General features: G+C 49.0%; 1 long non-coding RNA gene across 1 annotated transcript; it reads left to right on the top strand.

Moving 5' to 3' along the window:
- Positions 1 to 16,132: 16,132 nt before the first annotated feature.
- LOC120670629 lies at positions 16,133 to 17,438 on the top strand. Its single transcript, XR_005673282.1, has 2 exons — positions 16,133 to 16,422; positions 16,927 to 17,438. It is a non-coding gene; the product is annotated as an uncharacterized LOC120670629 (long non-coding RNA).
- Positions 17,439 to 17,848: the final 410 nt, after the last annotated feature.

Raw genomic sequence — 17,848 nt, 5'->3', positions numbered from 1 at the left:
ATCCAAAGTCTGTGATAGTATTAACTCAATGGTCCATTAACCGAACTCGACACCATGTCTAATTTGATTAAAGAAGGCTATTTTAACCTAAGCACCAGGCTAAATTTAAAAAATCTATGGATGTATCTAGCTAAAAGACATCCAAACCAGAGCATACAAGCATAAACAACGGAAGCATGAATTTCCAAGATCAAGTTATGTTCGAATGGAGATTGGTGAACTCGGAGTTACATACCTAAGTGCACTTACCACCTGCATGTAGGATGAATATCTTGATATTGCCGCAATGGTGGCATGGTCATATTTGGTTATCGATGACTCCTCCATTTTCGATGCGAGCTGAAGTAGAGGAGGGCACATAAACCATGCTGACTTAGGTGACAGCAAGGCTGGGTCGCACACATGACTTGTGTGCAGGAACCCTGAGCCTTGGTGGCATGCTCCATTGGTACGATGATTGGAGGCGCAAAATGCATCTCCTTTCGCGTGAGCGAGTGGGTGTTAAAATGGAGTGGAGGGGTCAAAGCCTCGGACTAGAAGAGGGGCATTCTGTGAGCTCGGGCTACTAGAGCGGCGCTATGCAAAGCTAAAAGCGGATGAGGATTATGGTTAGGTTTTGCAAGCGCGCGAGAGTGCAAGGTTGGGTGGAGCAAGGCAGCGAAACTAGGTTTGCTTAAGTATACTGCCACGTGTAGGGGGCATGTACACTTGGCAGCCTCTGATCCGTGTAGAGATTGCTCGCCTTCTCTCGCTCTTACTCCCTTCCTCGCTCACTTCTCATCTTTTTTTATCTATCTTTTTTTCTTTTCATCATTTTTTTCTTTGCCTCCTTCTCTTATCTTTTCTTTTCACTCTCTCTTTTTTCCTTTTTTTTATAAGAGCCGATCCTTCTGTAAACATGGATATTCCTTGAATAAAACTTGCAGTGATTTGCTCACCAACTTCGCCCACACTTGGACTTTTGTGTGTCGGGACACCAAGAGTCGAGTGTGTGGTGTTAGTGTTTCCTACAGAGTGTGTTCTACAACCAGTGAATACCCGGTGCCAGTTGGAATAGTTCCTAGGTTCGTAGGCGTCGCAGGTCCTTCGTTCTTCTTAATCTTAACCTGAAATAGTTAGGGCCAAGAATACCCGAAGGGGCATACTATGCCTTGAAATAAATGGTTAGTCATCAGAATTGTACTCATCAAAGTTGAGACGCTCCATCAAATCATCATCTGATTCATGGAGCTCGGAAATGCGGACCATGAGAATTTCACGGCAGAGGTCTTCAACGTTTTGATCTTCTTTGACTTCCAGCGGGTCTAACGGGGCACCTTTTTGGAATGGGAGCTCGTCAACCTGAGGATCAGAGATCCCAGCGGATCGATTGTTGAGCCCCGACTTTTCTAGATTTACAGTCCGTCCTTCCGGGGTTGCATATATGATCAGATTTGGTAGAGAGTCCTGATCAGTTTTGGAGTTCTTAGTCAACTTGGTTTTGGCCTGTTTGCTGTACCGGATTAGATCGTCCAGTTCGTCTTCCAAATCGTAGGAGTACTCAGACTCAGAATTGGTTAATCCACCTATTTTTGAATAAGTGTGTTTTGGGTGAGCGAGGAGCGGGATGCACATCTCTACTCGGAGAGCATTCTCGTTCATCCAGTGCTGCCAAGATTGAATTGGAGTTAATCCTTCTGTTTGTTTAGTCCAAGGCTTGTCGAAAATCGAGGCTATCCACGCCGGAGCAGGACCATCATGACGGATACCCCCGGTTCATACCTCAGCACAACCTAGGCTATCCACGCATAACATGAGCTTCGAGGAGGCATACGAGCATTACACCTATGACCCGTATCAGGCCAGCGGCAGCGGGTACGCCGGTGGGCAAGAACCGTACTACCCTGCAGGTATGCATCCATCTTATGGTCCATGGGTGGGTCCCTCATCTTCAGCACGCTTCAACTACGAGGACCCGATTCTTCGGAGCATCGCAGATCTATTGAACCGCATCACCACCCTTGGCACACACCAGCAGAAAATGCAGGATACAATGGCACACAACACCCAGCTCACTCAGGAGAGCTAGGGCTTGACATCTGCGTTGCAGTACGACGTGTCCAACGTCTTCATTCACTTGAGGCTGGATTATCAGCAGTCCCAGCCATATCAGTAGCACTAGCCGTACCAGCAGCCCAAACAGGAGAACAACGACGATGAGGAGGAGGACAATGATGGTGAAGATGAGGACACCGACGAGGAAGAGCAGGACTCCGGTGAGGAGTACTGAGCTTCATCGAAGCTTGGGGGGGTCGCATTGCCAAGTAAGTCATCACATCCATCCTTTCATTCAGAAGCCATGCTTTAAAATAATAATAATAATAATAGTAATAATAATAATAATAATCTCGTAACAAAAATCCCAAAAATATTTCCATACTTTGAATAAAATCTATATGAGTGGAAATCCGTGTAAGCTCTTACTTTAGATATGATGAATAGTTGCTCTGTTCAAGCCTTATATGTGCCTCGTATACAACTTTTTACTCTCCTAGTACCTGAACTAGTTGGCACATAATAGTTTCACTGAAAATCTGGTTGTGTGGAGGCATGAGTTTAATTTCCAAAGTCTAAGTTGTTGCGGGATTCGAGATAGCCCAAACCGGAATTTATACTGCTTGCTCTAGTAGGGAACCTTTCAGAATTCTTTTAAAAATTAAAATTATGGTGAAGGTTTCCCCATGGTTGAAATGACATATCCAGAGCCTTATATTTTCATAAACTGCTATGAGCTATCTGAAGTTACCTTGAGCTTTGTCGAATGGTGTGTCCGCTTCGGGAATGGCACTTTCCATCCACAGGTCTTTCTCCCTCACGTACCCATCATTTGCTAGCCCAAAGATGTCTGCTCTATCAGTCACCTACTCTGGGTATTGACATCCACTCTTGCCAGACATGCACCCCCGCAATCACAAATCCAACATCCCAAACATTTACCCATTCATCCCACAAAGGTCTTCCCTATCAATACTCCAAAGAATTCAACCTATATCAGCATGGGAGAGTGGAGTTATCTTCTTTTTTGAAAAAAGAAAAGAAGTTCACTCTCCATCCCTAAAAGAGTTGTGAAATATGGAGTTCAAATAAGACCAAATTCCATCCGAGAGGGAAGCCACCTATTTCATTCCCTCCAAATATTCCATCCTCCATAAGACCGGAATTTGGCTAAGTACCGACCCCGTTGTGGATCACTCTTCGGCTCGGCAATACAGGTAACCAAGGTATGCAAACTTCTTCCTACCCATAAACTCCATATATCAGCCTTAGAAGCAGGAAGAAGATGGCCAGAAACTCCGACCATGAGTGAGGATCATACACCTTGAGCGACTCAAGAGTACCACTGGGGAACCTGAACTTCTTTTGAAAAATCTTGCAAAAACTCCGAGATAGGAACCTGAACATGCAGCATGGAACATTCTGGTGAAGGTTGTTCAGTCCAACAATCGCTCAAGATTGAGGGATGAAAAACAAATACGCCCAATCTTATAGAACCTTATGTATGAGCCAACTTATTCACACTATATGTGGGTAGAGTAATATGCTGTGCACAGGGTACCTACAGGGGGTGAACATTGACGCAACTCCTGATCCATCGAGTCTCACTTTAAGCTTTGCTCGAGGATGAGCAAAAGTTTAAGCTTGGGGGGGTGTTGACGGCCATAATTTCACATTCTAGCCATCAACTTCTCGGGAATAAAATGAGCTTTACACCATGTTCCATTCATATTTTGTTTATTTCTAACGAGTTCCACAAATTTTGGATGAGTTTTGATTTCAGAAACAAGTCTACCAAAAATAGACATAATTGGGCAACATCCCAGGCCGGGCAGCCTCTCCTAGGCTGGCCGGCCTGACACCGCCATACACGCCATCACGTCTTTGATCCAGGGTCAAGGTTGCATGAATACAATACCCTGAGTCGAGGATTGGGTCTCGGTTCAATCAGATGGACCGAAAGGCATTGGCATGGATCCAAGGACCCACAAGTCAGCCCAATTTCAAGTGTACATTAGTGAACCACCTCCCTGGACAAGTCACAATGCGTGGAGTGAAACATCGACGTAACAGAGGGCCGAGATGGGCCAGAGAGAGGCCGAGCGGCCTCCCTCAGGCCGGCCGGCCTAACACTTCAAGCGTCGAAGCTACGCAAGGAACACCGACCTCAGGAGGAGATCAGGAGCGTCCAGGAGAAGGCGGTGGCCAGATGGCCACACCCCTAGGCCAGCCGCCTAGGGGAGGCCGGCCGGCCCCACCTGGAGGCCTCTGAAGCTGGGTCTTGGCGTGGGAGTTAAACTCAACCGCCATAACTGCTTACCACTGACGCCAACTGCTTTACCGGCTAGAAACTGACCTTGGAAGCCTATAAATAGAGACCCCATCCATCACTTGTAACACACCTTTGGAGCTCTTCTCTCTTCACTTTACTTTCTAGAGTAGGTTAGTAGCTTGGGAGTTAGAGTTGAGTCGAGCTTGCTCGAGATTCCGGAGTCGTCGGAAGTCTGGTATAGATCTTGTATCTTTCTTTTGACTTTATCGATATAAGTTATCTCCTTTACTTTTCTGAGTCAGCTTTACTTTCCACTGTCTTTTATCTTCTCGAGTCTGAGTGTTCAGCTTGAGTGCGGAAGTTTACCTTTAGCTTAGGCTAAGTTATCTCTCTAGTAATCGGGATTTTATCTTGCGGGTTTTCTCGCCCGGACTAGAGTATCTCAAGTTAGTGCTCAAGGTTGAGGGGGATTTCTCTCGAAGGCCTCGAGAGAAATCCTAACACCGAGTGCAGACGTGGTGTCTGACCTTAGTGTTAGCTAGAAAGTGTGTTCCACCCCATGGAAACCGTTGTGGCAGGCAGCAGGTGGTGACAATCCTGTCTGTCCCTTGTAGTCCACCACGTTCGGGTGTTTTCATAGCAGTAGTGCAGGTTGCCGTTGGACTCCCCTCTCATCCCTTTCTGAAGTCCTTCCTCTTTCAGCCGCCGAAGTAAGCTCGCTTTCCTGAAGACTAGTTAGGTGCTTAGTCTGATCTAGAGAGGCTAGCTCGATAGTTCAGAAGTGTATTAGGTGTCTTATCTCGCTCATTGTCCTCCCAATTTCTACCTCTCTAAGGAGTTGAACCTCCGTGTGTCACTCGGCCATCGACTGGCCATTTATCGTACCTACCTATCTGGCTTACCCCCATCTAGTTAGTCGGTTGATTAAGCTAGTACGGTTATCACTCAATTTACGATACTCTTTACCATAGTGCTTCCCCGAGGAAAAATACGATACCCTGGAATACTCCAAGGTGAATTGCTACAGCGGTGATTCTGTGCGCTTGCAGAATATCTATTCTTTTGGGCAAAAGAAACACCAACACACATATTTTCCCAGAGTTTGAGAAAATTGAAAATTTTCAGAATCGGGGTAGCTGTCGGACTCGGCTGACTCTCCTAAAGGAGATGGAGTCGACATGTTCCCAAGGCTTTCCGAATCGAGAATAGGTGAAGTTCGATTTAACAATTTCTTGCCGAGTTCGAGAGCATCAGCTCTTTCTGTGGGTTGATTATCGAGATTTTCCTTTGGTTCTTTGGGCGTGATCAGGTGGCCGGTGAAGCCACTCGATCCATTAGCCGTGTAGGCCCATGAACAAAAAACAAGAGTTGTGCCTTCAGGCATGGTGTTGGCATCACTTGATTCGGCCATCAAATTCGTTGGTGAACTCGCCGAATCCCCTACCTGGCGCGCCAGCTGTCAGTGTTTAGCCGCCAAGCCTGCTCAGTGATACCCTTAGTAGTAGGATTGTAGGCAAGGGATCGACTAGCTCTGGAATTCAATGGTGCAAGAAAAACAAGGATTTAGATAGGTTCGGGCCGTGTGGTGCGTAATACACTATGTCCTGTGTAGTTTCTTGTGTTGCCTTAGGTGTTGTTGAGATTGTCTCTTGTTTGGAGGGGGTCCCTGCCCGCCCTTATATACTCTGGGGGCAGGGTTACATGGAAAGATCCTAGCCGGGTACTGTTGGAGTCCTACTCCGATAAGGTCAGGTAGTTTTCCTTGTACTACAACTAGTTCTATGCCTATTCAGGTAGTTACAATAAAAGTAAGGTACATCCATGAACTATTCCTTATTCTAGAGCATTCTATGCCTATGAGCAGTCAAGTTGCCCCAGGTCTGACAAGTATCGCTTATTAATGTAGACATGGTGTCTGGGTTAATCAAGTGTTATTGGATGTCGCCATTTCCCATAGTTTATAGAGGTAGCCTGCAGGTAGACAGCCCTGTTTTATGTATCGTAATCCTCTGCATTTGGTTAGGGGGGTAGGAGGTCCATAAAGTACTGTAACGGTTGGGTCTCCCAATAGTACTAGGTTGACTAAAGTTAGAATAATCATGTATATGGTGTAAAGTGCAATATAAAGTGTATAACTAACTTAAGTAGATGAAACCTGAGTTGCTAACTTCTTCCTTTCCCCCTACCTTTATATTATTTTGAACCGAGTATGAACTTGTGTGTCGCACTACCTCTATCCATTATTTATCTTACCCCTGTTTATGCAATTGTATATCCAATTAAGATTAGTTCATCAACGTGCCTACACTCACTAGCCGCGGCATTCTCTGCGGAAATATAAATGACACTCCGGAATACTCTCGCGTAAAATGCTACAGTGGTATTCCGTGCATTTGCGGATTTATCCATGGTTCATGAAATACCTGCACCTTGTTTTGAATATGCAGGTATTGCCGCCTAGGAGCACCTAACCTAGCGGTGGTACTAGTTGACGTCAACAAGCATTACTGGCGCCATTGCCGGAGATGGATCGGACCTAATAACCCTGTTTCTAGTAATGATGCTATGGAATGTCAATAGATTCAAATCCTCAAGACCGCGCACGCGTATTTACGCGCTTGTCGTTCACCACCACATGATGCATTGGCACCAAACATCTTGCTTGCCTGTCACCACCGCATGGTACATCGCACCTAAGCTGGAGTTCGCCCTTCACCACAATATCGTCGATCGTCACGTCACATCCTACACAGAATGGAAATCCATTATGGCTGCAAGCTATCACGATGTGATAGCAAAGGTCGGTTTCCCCTTATATAAAAGAATGGAAATCCATTAGTAACCACAAAGGATATTTTATCAGCTAGAAAAACAGATTCACTCAGGAGTAATATGCTTTTTATAACCAGAACAAGAAGTCATGTGAAAACAATCATTTTTCTTCTAATAGATTTGCAGGCATGGAGGACAACAAGAAGAGAGGTCTTAGTCAGAGATATAGCTTATGGAGAGGGGTCTTCTCAACATCCTTACTACTTATGCAATCACATGCACTTCTAAGAAGCTTAGCATCAAACTTTTTTAGTATTGTTCATCCCCACATTCACAAACCTAGCTGTGTCCCTTGCACTATGAAGACTTTTTCTTGGATGGTCGTTCTAGCACTCTCCTATTCAATAGATTAGTGAAGCATTTGCTCCCAACTGACTTCAATAATATAATCTCTCCAATTCCACAGATCAGTCGGGCGTCGCTCCCAGAACAATACGAGAAAACACTGTATTTTCTGTCCAAATTGATGCCCCAATGAACTGATAGAAGCAGGTGTCCTATGTATCGTGGCTAGTAGAGAGAGGTCGGAGATCCATGGCGAGCGCTTGCACGGCGGCCCGTCGACCTGCGCAACTGGAGGTCGTCAGATCTGGGTGTACGGCGTGGTGGAGAGATGACGAAGATCCGTGCACGAAGAGAGACCGGCCTGTCGATCCGCATGACTAAGTTTGCCGGATCTGGGTGTGCGGGGCGGCGCTTGACATCGATCCGAGGAAGGCCACAATGGGGATGGCATTGTCGACCGGTGCAGCAGTGTGGTGTTGGTGCATGGGCCCGGGACAGTGGCGTCGATCTCGGTACCGCGAGAGCGGCGGCGTCGACCCGAGGTGGCGTCCGCGCGATCCGGATGTGGTGAGTCTGATATTTACATACAAGTACTTTCCAGATAGTAGTATATGGTTGTATTGTGCACAGCAGAACTCCTCACGTGGAGGCGGCGGAACCACGGTGGGGCTGTGTACGTGGAGGAGAAACTGAGAAAGCTGGGGAGAATGCATGCATGCATGCGAGGTGCAGATGGGGGGGAGGCGTTGACGAGTGAGAGATCAGACGGTCTGACTGAGTTGGGCGGTAAGCCGGGCCCAGGGGCAAAGCCATAAAATACTGCCAGTGTCAGTGTAGAGTACTTAACTCATACTTGTGATAGTGTGGTACTGCAATTCCACACATAATACAATGAAAAATAAACGGTGACATATATCATATTGTTTTACAATAGTATTCCCTTTAAAGTTTCAATTTCTCTCAACGATTATGGCCATCCATCTTGTGAAAGGGCATAATAACATCATCAATGGAATGGTAGCTACAAATCCTTGTTCCATGAGGCATACAATGCAATCATTCATAAATTCATCACTGATACGATTGCGCAGTACGACCTTCACAATTTTCATTGCTGAAAAGCACCTCTCCACTGATGCAGCAGCCATAGGAAGAATAAGTACGAGCAAGAAATATGTTTATTTGTCTACACCATCATCCTACCATGCTCAGAAATACTATTCAACTTGGCAAATCTTTCATCAGCTCTCACATTTTCAATGTAAATAGGAAGCTCACGAGCAAGATCTGTGTGGTTATGCCCTGTGAGGAGCCGTTGGTCCATTGCCCATTGCTTATTGAGTTTTTACATGAATGGTAGAGATTAGATGGACAGGATGTCTGGCTGGCTCTTGGACTGCCGATATCAACACTTTTTTTACCGGGTCATAGTAGATAATATATGGGTACAAGAGTTTTTTTTGCTAAGCTATCATTGTCAGCTGACAACGACACTTGAATGTAGCTCTGCAACTGAGCCGGGGGATCGGGTGGTGAAAAAGGGATGCCGGCAGAACCATAGTGCGAGGGAGGCGCATAATGGCAGATTGACGTGCGACAGACGAGCGTGTTTAGTATTAGAGATGTGCTTAAGTTATTTTTATTTTGTAAAATAGCAATTAAAGTATGACTCCGTGGTCATGTCGATTTAGATCGAGAGCCATACCTGCAAATCCGGAGGTCCTGTGTGAAACTATGAATAGGGCCCTAGTACTGTCCTGTGGGCTGCAAGTGCCCAGCAAAGTCCCGAAGGCGAAAGTGCAGACGTCGCGACTCGCGTCGTGCCTAGCGAGCGGTGACGCCAGAAGCGGAAACGATCGCACTGCGGTCTGCAAATTCGATCGAAAGACAATGATCGAGAGACATATTTCCTCTTCCACGACATATTTTGGGTCGAAAGATAACTAAAACAAAGCCTACTATACATGTCAAGGGCATTGGCTCCTAGGGTAGCAGGCCCCCGATGACGAAGCTCGTAGCTATGGCCGATACAATCGCCAAGAGTTTGCTCCGGTCGATCAATGGTGAGCAGGGGGGGAGACTAGAGAGAATAGAGGTAGATTTGGAAGGGTTTGTTATTGCTTGATTGTTCCATACGATTACATCTAGATAAATAGTGTCTTTCCCTAACAAACTAGGAAACCAAATCCGTAGAATCAGGTCGTGTCTCCTTCGGCGGCTGCTGTGGGCCGGCCCTTGCCGCGGCTGTACTGCACGCCCCACATGACATCTCTCTACCCTGGAGAAGCAGCTCGTCCCCGAGCTGGAACGTCGGGTGCTGCTCGATGAAGGCGTCAATGTCTTCCCATGTCGTTGTTGGCGGTCGATATCGATGATTTTCGCCACCAACGCTCCGCCTGATTTCATGAAAGCTAGGTCATAACCATGCCATAACCATTATATCTAATGATTTCCATAAGTTTTGGTGTTTATTTGATCTCAGGAATCTCAGGAACAACATATTCAAAGTTGACCCAAAACAGACACTGTTTGGACCGGAAGGCCCGAATCCGGCCGAACGGCATACTTTCTGTGCAATTTTGGCATGAGAATTTACCAAAGTCATCCAGAGGGAGAAATCAAGCCATTCCAATGGGTAGTATCCAAAAATACATAAGATGGAACCAGAAGGATTGAACCCATATCCAAAGTGAAGGAATCCTGGGCCATGATCATAGCACAAGATGTCTACCCATCAAGGAATGATCTACGGCCATGGAGGATCGTGTCAGTGCAACGGAGGGCAGAGAAGCCTCCAGAGCCAAGCCGCCCGGCCCCAATTAGGCCGCTCGGCCCAAAGAATGTTGGTTGATCAAACCGCCAGAAGTACCGACCTCCAGAGAAGATCAGGACCGTTCCATGAGAAGGCGGTGCCAGGTGGCAGCAAGGCCAGGCTGCCTGGCCCCACACTTCAGCGTCTGGCCATCAGCCTTCGCGTGGAAGTCAAGCGCAACTGCCACAGTCGCGTACCACCGGCGCTACCTGAATTACCTACCAGGAACCGACCTTGCAGTGCTATAAATAGGACCCCCTCACCTCACTTGTAACACACACCACTTGGAGCTTGAGTGCCTCAAAGTTTAGTCTTCATCTTAGTAGAATAGGGAGAGTATGAGGTGAGAGCTTTGGCGGAAGCTGGGCTAAAGGGGCGGAGTCGAGTTCTCTCGACCTTACCCCAACTTTGTACCCACCTCGGGGGAATTTATAATCAAGTAAGTTCCTCGTTTATCTTCAGTTTCTCGCTAGTTTTACTCATTACTTAAGTTACTTACTTAGTTACTTTCTTTGATCTGTGGGATCCTGAGTCTGTGTAAGTAGCAAGTTCTACTTATTTGAGTTTACTTTCTGCCTTAGTACACGGTAGGAGTAAGTAGCTCGATAGCTGTGGGTGTGGTGCCCAAGCTTGGTTAGCTATCTCGGGTTGTGTTCCACTCCACAGTATCACAGTGGTAGGCCGCAAGTGGTGACAACCTTGTCCGTCCTTTGTAGTCCACCACGTTCGGATGCTTTCATAGCAGTAGTTGCCGAAGGACGTTGGACTCCCTTCTCATCCCTTTCTGAGTCCTTCTCTTAGGCCACCGAAGCATATCAAGTTAGTAGTCTATCATGTTAGCTTAGTAATTAGGATTTTATCTGAAGATAAGCCCTCTACCCTCATACATCTTCTCCTTAGTGGGTCCGGCTGAATCACTCCAGACCACTAGTCAAAGCTTATCGTTACTTGGATTCGATATCCCAGGCATACTCCCTGGTGAAAGCTACAATCGGTCTCTGTGTGCTTGCGGAGTAATTCATTTAGGCTAAGGAGTGCCAACAGTCGTCGAGGATGCCGGCTCGCCCTTCCACTGAATGAGAACCTGCCGAACGCCTTGCACCAGTCTAGTGCGAAATGCACGTTCCTGCTCAGGAATAGTTGCGCCGTGATGAATCGTGGGCAACGACAGTGGTACTTCTGGCGGCGCGCCCATGAACTTCTTCAGTAGGCCGATGTGGAACACATCATGCAGTCAAGTGTGAGGAGGCAGTTGTAGACGAACGGAGACGTCATTGATGCACTCAATGATGCGATAGGGCCCGTAGAACCGCGGCTTCAGCTTGCCGCGCGTGACAGTAGGCAGGGATGCCAGAGCCCGGTGCCAAAGGCATAGCCATGCCCAGTCGGCCACCGCGTAGGAGACTGCCCGATGACCCTTGTCATAGTGGCACTTCTGGACCACCTGCGCTTGCTCGAGCCTGAAGCGGACATTAGCTAGGAACTCGTCATGGTCCGCCATGTTTTTAGCCACCGCGGTGACCCGAGTCTTGCTAGGCTCGTAGGAGCGGATCGTCGGAGGGTCGCGGCCATAGAAAATCTAGAAGGGTGTGTCCTTGAGCGACGTTTGGTAGGCAGTGTTGTATGTATACTCTGCCCAGGAAAGCCACCAAAGCCATTGGCAGGGATGATCACCGGTGAAGCAGCGTAGGTACATCATGATGACCTTGTTGGCAGCCTTGGTTTGGCCGTCCGACTGCGGGTAGAATGCCGTGGTCATGTGGAGCTTTGTTCCCGTGAGGCACATGAGCTCCCTCCAAAACGCCAACGCGAAGATGGGGTCACAGTCAGAGACGAGGGACTATGGTACCCCGTGCAACTGGATGAATTCGTTGAAGAATGCCTGCGCCACGGACTCCGCCGTATACGGGTGAGCGAGCGGGATGAAGTGGCGGTACTTACTGAAGCGATCAACCACCGTGAGGATCACAGACTTGCCCCCCAACTCGAGGCAGGGCTTCCACGAAGTCCAGATCAAGTTCGGTCCAAACCGACATCGGAACCGGCAGCGGTAGCAGTAAGCCGCCCGGGTGTAGATGTTTTGACTTGTAGCGCTAGCAGGTAGTGCACTCGCGGACGATGTCCTGGACGATGCGCCTGAGATTGGGGGCGTGGAAGTCACGGCGCAGCCAGTGCAGCGTGCGCTGGACGCCCTCATGGCCGTCCTCATGTACTGTGGCGACGATCTCGGTCAGCAGAGGCGACGATGGGGTGATGTAGAGGCGGCCAGCAGGGGTGATGTAGAGGCGGCCAGCGTAGGTGATGATGCCGTCGGTGATGGACCACAGTGCGGAGCAGTGGCCGGTCATGATCTCGTCACTCAACGCCACCAGAGCAGGGAAAGATGGCGAGGCGCCACCGACCGGCTGAAGAACGCCACTGGGTGCTTGTCCTGCAAAAGCATGGTGCCGAACCCGTGTGTAGACGCGTCACACTCAATGACGAACTGCTGGTCAAAGTCTGGAAGACGTAGCACAGGAGTGGACGTGATCACCATCTTGAGGGCCTTGAACCCCGCCATGGCCTCCGCAGACCAGTGGAAGCCCTCCTTGCGAAGCAGGGCGATCAGTGGCGCCGCGATCGCCCCGTAGTCACGTACGAACCGGCGGTAGTACCCGGCGAGCCCCAAGAAGCTGCGTACCACACGGGCGGAGCGGGGCTATAGCCACTCGCGACCACCTGCCCTTGGCGGGGTCCATGGAAACGTTGTCCGCTGAGATGATGTGGCTCAGTTACTGGATGGAGGTGACCCCAAAGGCACACTTGGACTACTTGACGAAGAGTTGGTGTCGCTGGAGGGTGCTGAGGATGACGCGTAGGTGTCGCAGGTGATCAGCCCAGGAGTCGCTGAAGATCAGGATGTCGTCGAAGAAGACGAGGACGAAGCGACGCAGGAAGGGCCGCAACACCTCGTTCATGTGGGCCTGGAACATCGCCGGTGCGTTGCAGAGGCCGAATGGCATTACCAAGAACTCGTACAAGCCCTCGTGTGTGCGAAACGCTGTTTTGTGCACATCTGCAGGAGCCATCCGTACTTGATGGTAGTCGAACCAGAGGTCTAGTTTGGTGAAGAATTTTGCTCCGCGGAGTTCATCTATCAGCTCAGTCACCACTGGAATGGGGAATGCATCCTTCACTGTGATGGCGTTGAGTACCCTATAGTTGACACAGAAATGCCACGATCCGTTGGGCTTCCTGACGAGCAGCACTGGTGAGGAAAAGGCCGACGAGCTGCGGTGGATCAGCCCCTAGGCGAGCATGGCGGCACACTATTGCTCCAATTCATCTTTGTGCGAGACGGGGTACTGGTACAGCCTGACCGCAATGGGCTGTGCGCCTGGGATCAGCGTGATCTAGTGGTCATAGGCACGGACCGGTGGGAGGCCCTGCGGCTCGGCGAAGACTGGTGCGAAATCGGCGAGGAGGGTGTCCATGTTGTTCTCGGCACTACAGGCCTACAGGGACGGCGTGGGCGCACCGGCGACTCCTCGCCAGATGACTTGGTGATCATGGCGCCAAAAGGACATTGTTAAGGCACCGAAGTCTCACAGGATCGGCCCTAGTGCGGCCAACCATTGCGTAACCAGCACGACATCGTACCCCGCCAGTGGTAAGACAAAGAGATCCGCTGCAAAGGGCTCGCCGTCGATGGCGAAGGGTGTGCTGCGGAAAACCCTGAGGCATGGAACGCGCTCGCCATTGGCGACCTTCACCTTCAAGCCGCCCCGGTGTTCCAGCCGTAGGTTGCACCCACGGACCGTCTCCTCCGAGATGAAGTTGTGCGTCGATCCGGAGTCAAGGAGCACCAGCAGTGATGTGGTGTCCAGCTGGAGAGGCACCTGCATCGTCTCGCTCATGCGAACGCCAGCGATGGCGTGCAGCGAGATCAACGGGTCCATCATCTTGGCGCCAGCGCCCTCCTCGTCGTCGTCATCTGCCTCGGCGAGGTCCACCAAGAAGATGCATTGGCAGACTCGGTTGTGCCCCCTGCCAAACTTCTCGTTGCATTTGAAGAAGAGACCCAGCCGGCAGCGCTCTTCCACCTCGCCCTAAGATAGGCGCTTGATGGGTCGTCCGTCGACGGCGATGGGCGCGGTCACCGCTGGTGTTTGTGGCGTCAGTGGCGCGGGCGCTGGTAGCGAGGGCATGGTCAAACGCGCAGGCGGGGACAACAGGATGCCGCGAGAAGACGTCTTGGACAGCGCCGGTGTTGGCGTCGATGCAGCCATGCACTGGTCGCGCATCTCCAGATTGCGAGCCAGACTCATGGCGAGGGTGAGAATCTGTGGATTGTGGATCTCGACATCGAGGGAGAGCGGCGGCTGCAACCCGGCAGTGAAGATCTGGACGCGTTGCACCTCTGTTAGGACGCCGGCGCGGGGAGCAGGGCCTAGAAGCGGTCCTGGTACTCGACGACGGAGCCGGTACGCTTGCATGCCATGAGCTCGCCCAAGGGATTTGAGCATGTTGGCTGCTTGAAGCGCAGATGGAGGAGGTCCGTGAAGCGGCGCCATGGCGGTGTGCCCTCGTCCTGTTGAACCTAGATGTACCACAGCTGAGCGCCCTCCTCCAGGTTGTAAGATGCCATCCAGACCTTCTCTCCTCGGTGAACCGCTGCTGCCGGAAGTACGACTCACAATGGTTGATGAAGATGAGGGGGTCGGACTTCCCGTCGTAGTGCGGAAAATCTATCTTCTGGAATCGCGGCGGCCGATCGGTGCGGTGATCGCCGTCGGGCGGCCAATGGTTCGAGGACGAGGTGTCGGCGGTGCGTTGCTCCAGCGTGTCGAACTTGACTTGCAGGTTCTCCACAGTCGCGGTCAGCTTGGTGATGAGGGCCGCGAGGTCAGCCGTCGTGGGTTCCGCCATTGGTGATGAGGCGGACGGCGTCGGGGACGATGGCGCGGTGGTGGTGGGTGAGGGAAGCGACGGTGCAGCATGCGAGGATCGACTGGAACGTGATACCAGGTTGTCAAGGGTGTTGGCTCCTAGGGTATCAGGCCCTCGACTACGAAGCTCGTAGCTATGGCCGATACAATCGCCCGGCGTTTGCTCCGGTCGATCAATGGTTGGAGACTAAAGAGAATAGAGGTAGATTTGGAAGGGTTTGTTGTTGCTTGATTATTCCATACGATTACATCTAGATAAATAGAGTCTTCCCCTAACAAACTAGGAAAATCCGTAGAATCAGGCCGTGTCGCCTTCGGCGGCAGCTGTGGGCTGGCCCTTGCGGCGGCTGTACTGCACGCCCCACATGACAATATAACTATACCTAGTATATTCATTATATTTTAGGGTTTTTGAAATATGAGGACCCTATGCGGCCGCACGGGTCCAAATCAGGCTTGGTAAAATCATGGCTGATATTTTAGGATGGTAGAGTACAAAAGAGAACAATCTCCTAGCAATTTCCTAGCGATGTGGATGCCGCAGAAACAACAAAATGTGTGAGCAGTAGAAGCAAATATAGCCACTAGTAACAGCTAATGGCCTCGTTTGGTTAGGCTTGGATTCCTAGCGCGCACGTTTCTCGAAAAAGGAAACTCGCATGCATGGAGTACTAAACGAAGTCTATTTGCAAAAAAATTTCAGAGATGGATGTAATTTTTCACGACGAATCTAATGATGATAATTAGTCGATGATTAGCTACAGTAACCATTCTTTAGTCACACGGTCAAATGTTGCATTAGATTCTTCAGGGTTCCTAGCGCAGGAGTTCTGGAGTTGGTTTTGCAAACTGGCTTTGTTTGACACCGTAATTAGCGGTCAAAATGTTACTATTTCTTAGAATGCATGAAACCAAACAAGGCCAATATATCGATAGTACCCTTTTACAGCTAATTCTCCAGCCCAGGGAGTTACTATCCCACGCTCCTCTCAGTGTGGCATTTCGTCGTCTTGAAGACTGCTATCCCTTCAGTCAGTTTTGGGCAAGGCTACTTTATTTCACCATGAGGGCTGCCCGTTCTCGCTCCCTCGCCTTTGCCATGCTCATGCTTGTGTTGCTCTACTTGGCGATGGTCAGCAGCGCTCGCAAGACCGGCCTCAAGCCGGCTGTCCTGGGCAGCCACGCTGGCCACAAGAACCCTCCGGTTTCTTCCCATAGCGGCCATCCCCAAGCTTCTCCTGAAACCCGACGGAACACCGGTGAGTGCATGTGCATCTGCTGAGAACCATGTTCTAGGCTTTAATTTTCTGCGTGAGAGAGGGAGTGCGGAGGGAGTAAACTATATATAAGACACTCACAGATTTTAAGATTCGTACCTCATAATATTCAGTAAATGATTAATCTTGCAATATGTGAAATTTGAATTTGTATTTGAAAGTACTACCTCCGGTCAAGAAAACTTGACGTTCAGACATGAAGCAGAAGTAGAAAATATACTGCTTTGCTGGTCTGAATCGCCATGTTTTTATTTGAAAGCTATAAATCACCATGTTTTCGGTTAGGAGATAGCATTGTTTTATTGTTGTGCCTTCTTGACGAGAGAGAAATCAAAAGACAAAGTCTTTTTGGTCTTTTTGGAAACCATGCATGATTATATCTTGAAACTAAGGGAGCATTATTTGAAACTATTCAAAATGTATTTTTTTAGCCTATTTCTACCATCTTCTGTTTGAACTCATCCTTAGTAATTTTGACCAAGGCAGGCTACGGGGCCCAAGTGTTCATGGACGACTATGGTCATGGAGCTCCTAATCCTCGACCTTGTTGTTGTGGTCATTGATGAGCCGGTTTGACAGCATGACGTGATGAAAAGATGAGGAGAAGAAAATTCACAATAATAAAACAAATATCGCACTCCCCCTACATTCGTAGTTGTGTCTATCACTCCATCTATATGTGTTTACTTTTGATTGTCCTTCTTGGCATGGTGATGAGTCAAAGCTGATGACGACTGTAGTCTCAGCAAAAATAATCATAGCGGCTTTTAGGGTGCCGGGCCGCTGCGGGCTGTTGTAATTTATGCAGGGTTGCATATTGATATTGTTTAGAAGTGGACTTCATGTACCCACTACCGACCCTTGAAATAGATGTTCACCAAGTGTGTGTGTGTGTGTGTAGTAGACAATGGTGACTTTTCAACCATTGCCCATATGGACGATTGGAGACAAGGACCGTGGATGTGTTGAGATCATAGTCCTTAATTGTCTTTAATCATTGTCTGGATCAAAATTCAATTCCTTGAGTTAAAAAAACTTCAAATTCTCACGATCAGTAACATACTGCACATCTCGTCATAATGTGTTGTTTCATAAGCCCGTAGAACAAATCTGCTAGCGTTATTGTATTCCTCAAGGGAAGCAGTTGAACGAGAGATTGATTATTCCAACGAAGTTATCAGTCATCTAAATATTAGCAATTATTCCAGACAAATGGTAAGAAAGATGAGGGAAGGTACTGGTACACAATAAAGGATTGTCCCAAGGAGAATGCAAAGATCTGCTGATGAGAAGATTGGAAAAGAAACAAAAAGAAAAGTGGAGCATCAAGTCATCAACCACAGCTAGCCAGCAGGAAGATGATGATACTGTGGCGTACAATTTGGCAATTGCGCTGCGCGAATAAAAT

Source organism: Panicum virgatum, chromosome 4N (genome assembly GCF_016808335.1).
Source record: "Panicum virgatum strain AP13 chromosome 4N, P.virgatum_v5, whole genome shotgun sequence".
Classification (NCBI taxonomy): domain Eukaryota; kingdom Viridiplantae; phylum Streptophyta; class Magnoliopsida; order Poales; family Poaceae; genus Panicum; species Panicum virgatum.
This window is presented reverse-complemented; position numbering and strand designations above follow the sequence as displayed.